At 37.2% G+C, this 14,475-nt stretch overlaps 1 long non-coding RNA gene across 1 annotated transcript; it reads right to left on the bottom strand.

The window, feature by feature from the left end:
- Positions 1–9,488: 9,488 nt before the first annotated feature.
- LOC135744035 (uncharacterized) lies at positions 9,489–13,035 on the bottom strand. The gene is made up of 3 exons (XR_010530655.2): positions 12,951–13,035; positions 11,681–11,754; positions 9,489–9,536 (listed from the first exon to the last, which is right to left on the bottom strand). It is a non-coding gene; the product is annotated as an uncharacterized lncRNA (long non-coding RNA).
- Positions 13,036–14,475: the final 1,440 nt, after the last annotated feature.

The raw sequence follows: 14,475 nt of genomic DNA, 5'->3' as shown, positions 1-14,475 counted from the left end.
TTTAACAAAATGGGTTTGTCCATTTTAACCCAATATTGAAACAACCCAGCACTTTTTAAAAGTACAGAAAATGTATTTAGAATTGAATTGAGAATGTATAATGTATTACTTTATATAATTATGTAATAAATTCATAATTTATATTCTGCAGTGTATTTCCTGGATATCTGTCCCAGCGAGAAGTAAAGATCCATTAAACATGTTCTGTGAGGTTGACAGGACGTGTGTTTGATTCACAGTCCTGTACAAACAGAGGAAACGTCTGTGTGCCATGTTATTTTTCTCTGTTTCTTTACATGCATGTGAAGCACAAACATGTCACTGTTTCACACACACAAACGCACATTAGCATTGTGTGTGTGTGTGTTTGTGTGTCGTTTCCGGTACTGTGCTGATTTCAGACTACATGTTCCAGTCCTGACATTCCTAATGTGTGCGTGTGTTTACTTAGCTACACTTGCGTCACAAAATCTATACAATTTTGACCTGTGGTTATAGTCACAATTTTTATATTATGTTCAATGCTTTCCAGATGCTAAATGTGAACAATGAAAACGTGGTTTTTAATAATCCTGAAAACTTTTATAAACTGCTTTTACGCACTGATCTTGGGTCAGTGTTAGCGGAATATATACACTGCGTTCAAAGAGTCATGTCAATGTTTGTACAAATAGAGCGAGGTCCAGGAAAATGGCAGGAGGTTGGTTCTCTCTCTCTCTTTCTCTCTCTGTCTCTCTCTCACCTTCTATCAACAGGAAACATCTTTTCACTGACCAGGAAGTGTCGCTGTCTAATTGGCTTGGTGTGATTCAACAAGTGAGGTTTTCTCAGCCAATGGGCAGGCGGTTATTTTGAGGGAGGTATAAAAGGCAAGACATTCACACATTTCACACCACAAGACAACGGTGAGGTCAGAAGATCGTCAGTCAGACTTACGCTCTGTGTCTGACTTCACAAGCATTCCATCATTTGCTGTAAATGAAGGACAGGAAAAACTGACTCACAAAACACACAGATACCCTCATGGGCCGATGTCATCGTTCTATACGATCTGTGTGTCTTTTTGGGAAAAGCTGAAACACTGCGAGTTAGGCAGTGGCGTTCCTAAACAGTTTTCCTTAGCTAAGCCTTTCAAATGTTTTCTGGATATGATGGATCGGAAATGTTGTTAAAGGGATAGTTCGGCCAAAAATGATATTAAAATCATGATTTACTCCCCCCGAAGCCGTCTGAGATGCATATGTCCATAATTTTTCAGACGAACACATTTTCAGTTATTTTAGAAAATGTTTTTGATCTTTTAGTTAATCAAATGTAAAGTTACGGGTCCATGTCCTTCAAGTCCAAAAATGTACATCCATCTTTCACAAAATAAATCCAAACGGCTCCACGATGATAAAAAAGGGCTTCTTAGGGTAATCTGCACCATTTTGTTGTAGAAATATCCATATTTAAAACTTTATAAATGAAAATAACTAGCTTTCGGTAACGCTGCCATCTTAGTTGCGTCCGCATTCAAGATGAGAGCGTACGCAGTTTATGGAGGGTTCTGTGGTGCTGATCTGTGCCCCCACCATCCGAATTTGTCATACGTCACTAAGAAAAGTGCGTACATTACGCTAATACTCTCCTGAATACAAAGGAGTCTAAGATGGCGGCATTATCGAAAGCTAGTTATTTTCGTTTAAAAAGTTTTAAGGGGCCATGGCATGAAAATCTGACTTTTCCATGTTTAAGTGCTATGATTGGGTCCCCAGTGCTTCTATCAACCTAGAAAATGTGAAAAAGATCAACCCAGTAACTCAGTTTTGGTAAACCATTCTCTACAAGCACATGAAAAAATAGGTCGTTGAAATTTGGCTCTCCTTATGATGTCATAAGGAGCTCTTATTATAATAAAACCACCCCTTAATCTGCACTATCCAACCACAGCACTGCCATTTAGAAAGAGAAAAGCACAATTGAGTTTTAATTGCAACAAACCACCATCATTGTGATCAGTGTTTGAATTTCATCAGCTCATTTGCATTTTAAAGGACACACCCAAAATGGCACATTTTTGCACACACTTACAAAGTGGTTATTTTAAAATGCTATAATAAATTATTTATATAGTATTTTGAGCTAAAACTTCACATATGTGCTCTGGGGACACCAAAGATTATTTGACACCTAAAAAATGTCTTGTGCCATAGCTCCTTTAAATGTGGATATTTTTACAATAACACCGCGCGGATTACCCCTAGAAGACCTTTGTTTATCATCCTGGAGCAGTTTGGATTTCTTTGGGAAAGGATATGCAAATTTTTTGGACTTGAAGGATGTGGACCCCTTTACTGTTTAGCAGCTGAAAGATATAAGACATTTTCTAAAATAACTGAAAATGTGTTCGTCTAAAAAATGATGGACATATGCATCTCGGAAGGCTTGGGTTTAATATCATTTTTGGACGAACTATCCCTTTAAGAGGATGAACAATGGTTGAACGCATTTAGTATACCAACGCAATATGTTTTTTAAAAACTGAAAATTTGCTACGATTTACTCGCAACAATGTAGTTTCAAAGTCAAGGGTGATTTATAGTCGTATCAGTTTGAGATAAATCACTCCTCAACTTGGCTCATCTTTGTTTTCACCGTCTCAAACGGAAATACCTATGACGCAGTTTTTTTACCTGACGGGAGGGGTTCTGGTGGACCAATCACAGCACTTACAGTCCGCGTAGAGCCGACGCGCTGTTAGAAATTTTGTGAGGTGCGCGTCAGGCTACGCAGAGCTACGCACAGGCTACGGACAGCCTACGCCGTAGCTACGCCGTAGGACCTACGCACGACTATAAATCGCCCTTCACTCCTCATCTCACATCCAGTTCTCCTGATTTTACTCATCTACAAATATAGTAAAAAAGTGTCACATTAAATTGACACAATATAAATGACATAAAAATGTAAAAAAATTAAGGGCTCTCGCTTGTCATCTTTTAGTAAATTAACCTGGTTTTACCACAGATATACAAAAAGACAAATTGCTGTAATTATGCAACTGTTTGCCAGTAACTTACTGTAGATTTAAATTTAGGCTATTTTGGTTCCCAGAATGCTTTGCATGAGGCTTTTATTTTAGTTTTACTCTGTAAAGGCAAAGACTTGTTAATGTTTAATGTTGACTTAACTTTGAACAAACTGTTGCCAAGAAATAACATACATTTAAAACTACAGTAAGTTACTGGCAAACAGCTGCATAGTTACAGCAAATTTGTCTTTTTGTTTTTATATTATGCAGCTGTTTGCCAGTAACTTACTGTAGTTTTAAATGTATGTTATTTCTTGGCAACATTTTGTTCAAAGTTAAATCAACATTAAACATGAACAACTCTTTATCTTTACAGAATAAAACTATAAAATAACAGCCTCATGCAAAGCATTTTGGGAACCAGAAATCTTCATCAACCTTTTTCTGTTTTTTCTTCTTCAGATTTTGTTTCCCAGAATGCTTTGCATGAGGCTGATATTTTATAGTTTTAGTCTGTAAAGATCAAGACTTGTTAATGTTTCATGTTGATTTAACTTTGAACAAAATGTTACCAGGAAAAGCATAAATCTAAAACTACAGTAAGTTACCGGCAAACAGCTGCCAGTGATACTGTAATTTCTACAGAAATGGTTTATAGTGCATGGTTAAACCATGCAACAAATGAATCATTGTTTTGCAACAGTAACCACAGTTTAACGGTGTTTTGTAGTAAAAACCATTGTTTAATTATTTGTAATCAGTATGCCTAACTTTTACTTTTACTTCAATAAAACTCTGATTCAGTTTCGTAAGGGATGTGACAGCTTTGTGTGAGGAACAGATTTACGTTTAAATCATCACCTATTGCAGTGAAGATTTTGTCAGTAAATGATGACATCAATGTTTTCCTCACAGAAAGCTTTAGACCTAATATGACTTATCGGGGTGGTTTCCCAGACAGGGCTGAGGTTAGGACTAGGCCTTAGTTATATTAGGACATTTAAGTAGTTTTTACAATCATAACTTACAAAAGGGCATCTTGAGAAAAAATAATGGTACTGATATATGTCATTGCAAGATGTTTTTAAATGAAGGCACCTCAAACATGCATTTTAGTCTGGGACGAGGATAAGCCCTGTTTAAGAGGTTTGTAATGTGTCTATCTGTTCTCTTTATTCCAATGTGTGAAATTTTCTTCCCATGGCAATGATCCATGAAAGAAAGCATTCATGTGGGATTTTAGATGTCATGAGGCTGAGTAAATGATTAAAGACTTATCATTTTAGATAAACCACTCCTTTAAAGTCTTCAAACGAAAAAACTTTTTTTTAATTATCTCACGGCATACATTGAAGTATTGACATATATATTTTTTATTTAGTGAAAGATAAGCATATAACTGACTCATAATTTTTTTTTAGACATCCAGTATGTGAGGCATGTCAGAATGGTACAATTACATATCACACGTCTTCCTGGCATTTTAGACAAGGCCAATGCTTGAGTACATATCCCAAAATATCCCCCGTCCGTTCCTTTATGAGAGCACAAGGGCTCGAGGAGCCTCGGCACGCTGGCGGATTTCTGTAATTAGCACACGGCGCTCTAGACAAAAGAACTGCTGAGGGTCAGGAAAGATTACGATCCTACAGAGCCGAGAACATTCCAAGAAAAGCCCGGCGTGTAGGACTCGCGACTCCTTCAGACTGCCACACGGTGAGTCACCTCGACTAAAAGAGGAAGATGACATAAACTTTGTGTTTGGAAACTGCACGGTCACATCAAGAGCATGTCCACCTCAAACCAGGAGCACTGACTGTTAATTACTAAGAGGCTGTTTACACCTGGTATTAAGATGAGTTTTGGTTGATCGAATCACAAATGGATGACGCTAAATACAGGTGTAAAACATTTTGAGCTCGTCCACTTTCGACCACATTCAGAGGTGGTCGAAAACTAATTTCGACCGGATATCTTCTGTGGTTTAGACGCTCATGTGGTCGAGCTGCCACAAAAAACCGCCTCCTCTCTGTCTATTGATCTAATGTGATGCAGCAAGCACAATGTTTTTCCACTGGACGTGAGTCGTTTCATTTGTTTCATTTTGCGAGTGAAAGTTGCGTGAGCTTATTTCAGTGATTTCTATCTGAGAAAGCTCTCGCATATGCATGTACAAAACGTTGTGCAGCATGTAAACAAACAACATAAGCAGTGAACTCTGACCTAATATTAGCGCACGTCAATTTAAACTCGTAATTTCGCGTTTAAACGTAAGCAAATGGACTCTCCCACAGACCACCACCTCAAAGTAATCCGGACAGAAGCGGTCGAAAGCTTTGAATAAAAGTGCATTACATTTCTGCCCTGAGTTTTTTTACAATCTAAAATAAATCTTTGGTGTCCCCAGAGTGCGTATGTGAAGTTCTAGCTCAAAATACAATAAAATAATAAGATAATTTATTATAAAAAGTTAAAATTGTGCCATTTTTGGGTGTGTCCTTTTAAATGCAAATGAGCTGATCTCTGCACTAAATGGCAGTGCCATGGTTGGATAGTGCAGATTAAGGGGCGGAATAATCCCCTTCTGACATCACAAGGGGAGCCAAATTTCAATTACCTATTTTTTCACATGCTTGCAGAGAATGGTTTACCAAAACTAAGTTACTGGGTTGATCTTTTTCACATTTTCTAGGTTGATACAAGCACTAAGGACCCAATCATAGCACTTAAACATGGAAAAAAATCTGATTTTCATAAAATGTCCTCTTTAACTTAAAGTAACTTTACTTAACAAATTATGTTAAACAATATCAACTTGTTTTCATTAGTTATGTCAACTTATCACAAGTCAAAACTTAAAGGGTTCTTAGCATGTAAATCTGACTTTCCATATTTAAGTGCTATAATCATGTCCCACTTATAGCACTAAAGTAAAGTTACTTTAAGGGAAAGTTCGGCCAAAAATGATATTAAACCCATGATTTACTCACCCCCAAGCTGTCCGAGTTGCATATGTCCATCGTTTTTCAGACAAACACATTTTCGGATATTTTATAAAATATTTTAGATCTTTCAGTTGATTAAATGTAATGTTACAGGGTCCAGCCATAGTCCACGACCTTCAAGTCCAAAAAAAGTGCGTCCATCCTTCACAAAATAAATCCAAACGGCTCCAGGATGATAAACAAAGGTCTCCTGAGGTTAATCCGCGCGGTGTTGTTGTAGAAATATCCATATTTAAAACTTTATTAACGAAAATAAATACCTTCCGGTAGCGCCGCTATTTCTTAGACTCCTCTGTATTCAGGAGAGAGTATTAGCATAGTGTACGCACTTTTCTTAGTGACGTATGACAAATTCGGGGGGCACAGAGCAGCAGCAGAGTAGCCTCCGTAGGCTGCGTAAGCGCTCATCCTGAATGCGGACGCGACTAAGATGGGGGCGCTACCGGAAGGTATTTATTTTCGTTAATAAAGTTTAAATATGGATATTTCTACAACAACACTGCGTGGATTACCCTCAGAAGACCTTTGTTTATCATCCTGGAGCCGTTTGGATTTATTTTGTGAAGGATGGATGCACTTTTTTTGGACTTGAAGGTCGTGGACCCCGTAACATTACATTTAATCAACTGAAAGATCTAAAACATTTTATAAAATATCCGAAAATGTGTTTGTCTGAAAAACGATGGACATATGCAACTCGGACAGCTTGGGGGTGAGTAAATCATGGGTTTAATATCATTTTTGGCCGAACTATCCCTTTAAGCACACTTTTAATTTCAACAAACCACCATCATTGCGATCAGCGTTTGCATTTCATTAGCTCATTTGCATATAAAATAACACACCTAAAAACAGCAAATTTTCGACAATTTTAACATGCTGTAATAAATTATCTGTGGGGTATTTTGAGCTAAAACTTCACATATGCACTCTGGGGACACTAAATATTTATTTTACTTTTTTTTTTAAATCTCATAATATGACCCCTTTAAAATAGCAGGTAAAATTAACTTGCAAAACCAAGTTTTTTTAAACTTCATGCTGCATTTTTTTACAGTGCAAGAATATTCCTTTGAGAATTGTGAAGTACTTCTGGTCTATTATAGATTTAAGCAAACAGACGACAGAAAGATCATCTTTAAATACACACCGTCAGGATGTTATTCTGTTAGTCTTGGAGTGGGTGGTCTGATATTTAAAGGACCGTATGCTCATTTTACCTCCATTCCTCTCCTGGTGGTCGCAATGTCAGAACGTATTTGTGCTTGGGAAACGTCTCTTCCAGTCTTTTCCATTTTAAAGTTAAAAGTAAAACTTCCTAAAACGTTGGGTTTGCTAGATTAGAACAATCCCCCACCAACCCGTCATTAGTGGGATTGTAGTAGCGGCCACACCCAAGCAAGATGTTTCCGGCTCGCTCTAAAAATGGCCGCCTGATGATGGGGTCGGAGTAGAATAAGCGAGGGGTACCTTGTGTTCTGCTATTCAGATGTTTATTAAGCCACATGCGCATTGGAAAGTGAATCACACGCTTGTGTTTGTGGCGACATCGGTGGATTCATTCAACTGCAACGTTTTTACACGTGCTGCAAAAATGTCCCGGGCCGCACTCAACTCCCACATAGAGCCACAGAGTTACCCTCGATACAGATGCCAAATATGTGGATCCAAAAGTGGGCCCTGAAGCTACACAAGTCTCCAGATACTCAGATTTATCTCTGGTGAGAAAGTCACTGGTAACCTCATGTGTTTACATTTGAATGCACTGTAAATAAGCTTTGTATAAAAGCATCTGCTAAAATGCATAATAGTAAATTTTTATCATTGCTATGTGTTCCTGGGGTCAAACACGTGCTACCAATTGAGCTACGATTTTACTTCAACAATGAGAAAAACAAGAAAATGAGCAATTCAAAAGTTTATAAATGTTGTTGGAGATACCGTGAGATATGATAGAGCTGATAAACCAGGTAGCACTTTCCTGTTATTGAATCTTTAATAAGTTTCAGCTAAAAAATGAAACTTATCAAGTCATCTGAGATAAATGAGCATGCGTGCAAAGGATATAGCAGCTGCTGCCTATAGCACATTTTCTCTGGAGGAAACTTATGAAAGTATGAGTGAGTCCACCGTTAAACCACAAACACATAAACAAAAGTTGCCAAAATAGGGTACAACCTGACAAGCAAACAGTTTTTGCTTTTGAGTTTGACTATGATTCATGTCGCTTATCACCTTGTGAACCAATAATAGGCCAAAGGTCCTTCAGATTTACATGATGAAGGCGCCAAATCATATCTAGAGACCTGAATATCATAGTGACATAAATGTGGACTCTTTTGACTTTTTGGGCCACGAATCAATCAACCACCAAGAAACCCTTGGCAGCCACACGCAACACTGTAATAACCACTCAGACTGTAACTACACAAATTATAAAACTCATCATTTTAGAGTCTAACTGATGTCATGTTTGATTCAAATGCAAACAATCCTGTGATAAATATGCATGCAGCTTTTTAACAGGTTTTAGCTCACTTAGCATCGAAAACAAAACAAGGACAAACTTTAGAAAGTGTGTGCTATAATTAGGGAGGCACCGATACAAAATGTCTGTACCGATATCGATATTCGATCACTTATAATGATATCTACTGATACAGATAGTTTTTCCATTTTAAACTATTATGATGGAAAAATCTGGAAGTATGGGGCGTAAAAACTGCAATTCTGTTGACATTGTTACCCGTTTTAAAATAATCACACATTATTTTAGTTCTGATTAGAGATGCACCGATATTAAATTTTTCCACTGATACCGATAACCGATTATTCAGACTGATATCGCACCATTCCGATGCAGATACGATAATTTGGTGGTTATATTAACTTGCATTAACTAAATTCTGATGATTAAATTTAATGCTATCTATTCAATTAATATTTGACTTTAAACTAGAGATGTTTCTTTACATTTTCTATACACGGAATTCAAATTCATTGCATTTTCCTTTTCTCTTTTGATTGACAGGATATATCGGCCATGACTATTGGGTGTTTTTAGACTATTGTGACTACTATTAGCCGATTGTGTTAAAAGTTTTTTTTTTGTTTTGTTTTTAATCGACCAATACCGATTATTTGCTGATATATCGGTGCATCTTTAGTTCTGATGCATTTTTTTTTGCCCCTTTTAATTGCCATGATATAATCTGCCCTCATCATAGTCTGATTTTAAACAATCGGCCGATATCCAGTAATGGGAAAAATTGTTTTTGTCTGCCAATACAGATTATAGGCCGATACATCGGTGCATCCCTATCAGTAATAACTAACTTTAAATTGCGCAAATTGACATTGCGAATTGCAAATACAGCCAACGGAAACACGTCCATTTCTCAAGAATTCCCATATATTACAAAAATATGAGTTATACCATATAATCGCAAAACAATTACGTTTTTACACTCACATGAGGTGGTTTTTCAGGCAATTCGGAAAAGGTGCATTTCACAAAACTGCAATGGAAACAAAATTATTATTTGAAGATGATGCGGTATGTACTAAAACCTCCCAGAAACACCTCAAAACGTGTCTGTTCCCAAGTATAAGAGGCTTTTCTTGCCAATATTGTTCGGAAAACACTCCTATTCTGATTTGATATAATGTACTATTTCCTCGAAAAAACAAGGGCTGTGCGGATGAATCGTGCAAATGCGCGTTTTCTCAGTGAGTGAATTTGAATGAATTACGGTGAAATTGCGCTACATCCAAAAGCCAGAGGGCGCTCTCGTGTAGAAAAGCCATTTGTGCCACAGAAGAAGCAGCATTACAAAAACTATTCCAGGAAATGTCTAAAGGCATATTTATATTGCTGTTCTTCAAATTGTTTCAGGTATTTTCATGATAATAAAAATATTTTGAATGATTGTGTTTGACGAGTGTTGCTTTTTTAAATGCACGTTATAAACACATCAAACTCATAGGTATTTTAGATTGATAAGGACTTCCTACTGATCAGAGCCGTAGTACATGCACAAGTTGTGCATGAAACACAGAATCGGAGCCTTGCGATTCAGAATCGATTTCAGGCAGGTCTTTTTAATGGGGAACGCGATGTATCGGCACAGCCCTCCAAAAAACATCTATACATTGCTGCTCCTGAGTAGGGGCTTTCCTTGGCATTAATGTTTGTATAACACTCTTACTTCTGCTTCAATTAAAAATAATGCCTAGTGTGGTGGATGTGATATTAGTAAACAAAATCAGTTGACGTGATGTTTGGAATGACTTATCGCAAGAGTAAAAACTACATTTCAGTAGCATATCATCAGTTAATGGAAACACTGTCAAGTGTAAAGTTTTGCACAAATCTGCAATGAAAACGCAGCTAGTGTTAAACAAGACACTTCAGATTAAATATAGAGCTTCTCCGGATGTTGGCAGCTTCTATTATTACTTCAAAAACAAAACTTGATAAACAACAAACTTGTACATGCTATAAACATATTACGGTCAACTGGGGAAAGTGAGAGTTTAAACAAAGCGGCAGGTTAACGACATTAATGTTAAAGAAAACACGTCTGCTTTTGTTTTAAAGGCAAAACTATGGCAACCAAAGTGGAAAACTCTGCATATCTTTCCATATGTTCATGTGTGTTTGCATGTATGCATGTGTGGGAAGAGATTTCCTCATGGGTTCTGTAGGCATGATGTTGAACAGACGTGTATGGTGAATGGTGGGGTTTTTCCCATGATGCATTTTCAAGGCTTCAATGATTTCACAGCAGATCTATATGAAAGTCTGGTCCATACTACAGCTTACTGTAACTGAACCGCCCACACTCTCAAAAATAGAGGTGCTTTATGATGTCATAGAAGAACCATTATTGGCTAAATGATTGCATTGAGAACCTTTAACATGCGAACGTTTAACCATCAGCATTATAATAAGGTATGTAACAAATGGTTCTTTGAAGAACATTTGACTAAATAGTTCTTGGAGGAAGCACATTGGTTCTTCTATGACATCACTGAGCACCTTTATTTTTAAGAGTGCATTTAGTCAGAAAGAAGTGACCTGACTGACATGTAAAGTAACCAGTCACAATTTTTTTAAGATGCTCCTTTTGCAGATTTGATGCCGCTAACCGCATCTGACAAATGCATAAAAAATGCATAAAAAATGGCCTTCCTCTAAAATCATCACTTAAAGCCAGCCAATCAGGTGAAAAGGTTAAGAAAATGTTTTAGACTGTTTATGCACTTCATAATGTACAGTGAGATATGAAAACGTGAATGTGTTCTGAGAGCTTCCTTTCTATCCGAACCCTACTCACCACATCACCCACTACTGCACCTCAACAAAAACCATTGTGCCTCCTGTTTACGCCTCTCTAACCATTAAAAAAACCCAGAAACAACCATTCTAACTAAATGAGCTCAAATGGTAAAATCAACTTAAGTTATTATATCGGGTCCCAACTCAAAATTTGAAAATTGCTTTGGCAGTGCAAAAGGTTGTGTGTTCAAGGGAATACACATACTGATAAAAGTATGCATGCACTGTATGTTGCTTTGAATAAAAGTATCTGCCAAATGTGTAAATATAAATGGTTAGTAGACTAGTTAGTAATTCAGTAGACATTTGACTTAAACTCACACTGGATTGTGGCAGAGTTGGAGTCGTGACCTGCATGGCCCCTCAGGTGGAACAGAGATACACAGGTGTTCATTCTGAAATTAAAGGTGACAAAGGCAAACAATTGTTTAACTGTCACCATGGATCAACCCAGGTGGTTGGAGATTTGGTTGGTTGTTTTAATATAACATTAAACACACGTACAGGCTGAATAGCATAAGATATTGAAAAACATCTTGAGGAGATAAAAGAGTTCCACATAGTCAAAATGAAAGCACAGAAGCGTGTCTTATGGGACTTTTTCCAAACTGAGCGTAACTTTGTCGTTTGAAAGCAAATGAAGTGCTCAGGTTGGAACAGGAAGTGGTTAAGATACGAAACTACGGTAACCATCCATCCTTTCTTTATAAATGTTATTCTGAATGTCTAGTGGCATACAGCTGAGGCAGTGGTTGATGTTATCAATTTTACTAAAACCTGAAAAGTCTTGCATAAAGTTCGGTCTTTCGATAAAATTTAAAACCTTAATAGTTTCTCTAGACATCAATGAGACATTAACTTACATTAACTTTTGCTTAAGTCTTCCTCAAAAAATTATCCTGAGAAAAGACAATGGGTCTCATTCACTAAGCATGCAGACGCACAAATTTGTTCGTAAAATGTGCGCACGGACGTTTCAACTTACAAATCATGATTCAACAAAAACTTTCACGCTAAAATTTATTTTAAATGTATGCAAAAAAGTAAGAACAACTTAGACCACACATACGCAACAATCATAAAAGTTTTTGTTGAATCATGATTTGTAAGTTAAAACGTCCACATTTTACGCATTCTTAGTGAATGAGACCCAATGTCTGTAAATCTGTGAGCTCAACCAAGTATTCAATCAAAAAACTATATTATTGCACATTTTATAGTAATAGTTCAGAAACTATATTATTTTTGTGATAAAATTGACATAAATCTTATTGCACCATACTCTAAATTGGTTTTACATTAAAATATCTCTTTTAGATTCCCCTAATTGCAAAAAAGCAAGGATAAGGAAAACTTGCACTGACATATCTAAAAATATATAAGTGCGAGTCTTGTGTCTCAAGATGCACACTAGTTGTGTTTATTTATAAATTATGTTTTTAAAAATGACTTAAATATCATAATTTAACTAAGGCCTACTCCTGGTTTAAGCTAATCCTTGTTTGGGAAACCAACCCTATAGGTCGTGAAACTCACATAAAATGCAGCATTTATTTAATTTTGATGAGTATTTTCAATGATGTAAACATACCAGCTTTCTTCTTCGATCAGACGGCTTTGTGTTGTTTCCAAGTGGAGCGATAAAGATCGCGACACACACGTTTCTCCGAAATCCTGTAAAATTCAACAAATCAGAGGATGAGTTCAAATCTGCTAATGTGATTCCAATTAAAAACCTAAAACGATTAATAAAAAATTATTTAAATGAAAAGGTTGTTGATATGGGGCATAAAATTTTTTATATAAAATGGTATTAAATGTGAACAGCATAGTGCAGATGAATTGGTCTTAGAGGAATTTGTCAAGAAAAATGTATAATCTGTGACTTCTGATTGCAGATCATCGTCGAAACTGTGACCATAGTTTGAGATTTAGTTGGGGGTTCAAGAAATAATGTTTGTTATATGTCTTTCTTCTGGTTATGTTACAATAGAATTGGTACTGTATATTGTGCTTCAGGTCTTTCAGACAGCTGGTGTCTTTAAGTGTGTCTTGTAACTGGAGGGGACACATGGTTCACTTTAAAAGCAGCAGGGATCAGACGTTCTTATCCGTTGATTGCACAAAATCGTAGCCTAAGCCGAAAAGAGTTGTTTAGACCTGCACCGTCGCTCCACTTAAACAACAGAAAAGAAATGCTTAATAAGGACGAGTGCCTGGTGCTTGAGACACACTCTCGCCCGGGGCTGGGGTCAGGGTTCGACAGCTCTGCTGATTAGAAGATAACCCAGAGGTGATAAAGGTCACTCTAGGGAGATATAAGAAGGTGGACAGTCAAGGTTAAGGAGCACAGAGGTTATTGCGTGACCCCTTGAGGCTCTGTGTACTTCTCAGACTGACCAATAGCCTGCTTGACCTTTCGCTCAAGAGTTCATGCTGTCTTTCACCACAAAACCACTCCATCAGAATAAAGAGGTATGGCCACATTTTGGAGTGGATATGTTTTGTCCCCAAGGCATGATGTGCTGGGAAACTGGCTTTAAAATTTGTAACAAACAAACAATATTGGATGACTACATTACTATTGAGGGGGGATGGAAGAGTGACCAATCAGTGAACTGCAAAAATCATTTGAGAGAGAGAGAGAGAGAGAGAGAGAGAGAGAGACAAACAGACAGAATAAGCAAAAGACAGACAGACAGATTGAATAAGCAACAGACATTAAGACGGACATGCAGAAAAAATAGATAAGCAACAGCCAGACAGACAGATTGAATAAGTTACAGACAGACAAATATATAAGCAACAGACAGGCAGACCAGTGAGCAACCGACAGACAGAATAAGCAACAGGCAGACAGACAGATTGAATAAGTAACAGACAGACAAATATATAAGCAACAGACAGGCAGACCAGTGAGCAACAGACAGACAGGCAGGCAGGCAGACAGACAAAATAAGTGACAGACAGACAGAATAAGTGACAGACAGACAGAATAAGCAACAGACAGACAGCTTGAATAAGCAACAGACAGGCAGACCAGTGAGCAACAGATAGACAGGCAGACAGACAGACAGAATAAACAACAGACAGACAGCTTGAATAAGCTACAGAAA

This window comes from Paramisgurnus dabryanus, chromosome 6 (assembly GCF_030506205.2).
Source record: "Paramisgurnus dabryanus chromosome 6, PD_genome_1.1, whole genome shotgun sequence".
NCBI lineage: Eukaryota > Metazoa > Chordata > Actinopteri > Cypriniformes > Cobitidae > Paramisgurnus > Paramisgurnus dabryanus.
Note: the sequence above shows the minus strand (reverse complement) of the source record. Positions and strands in the feature narration are given on the sequence as shown.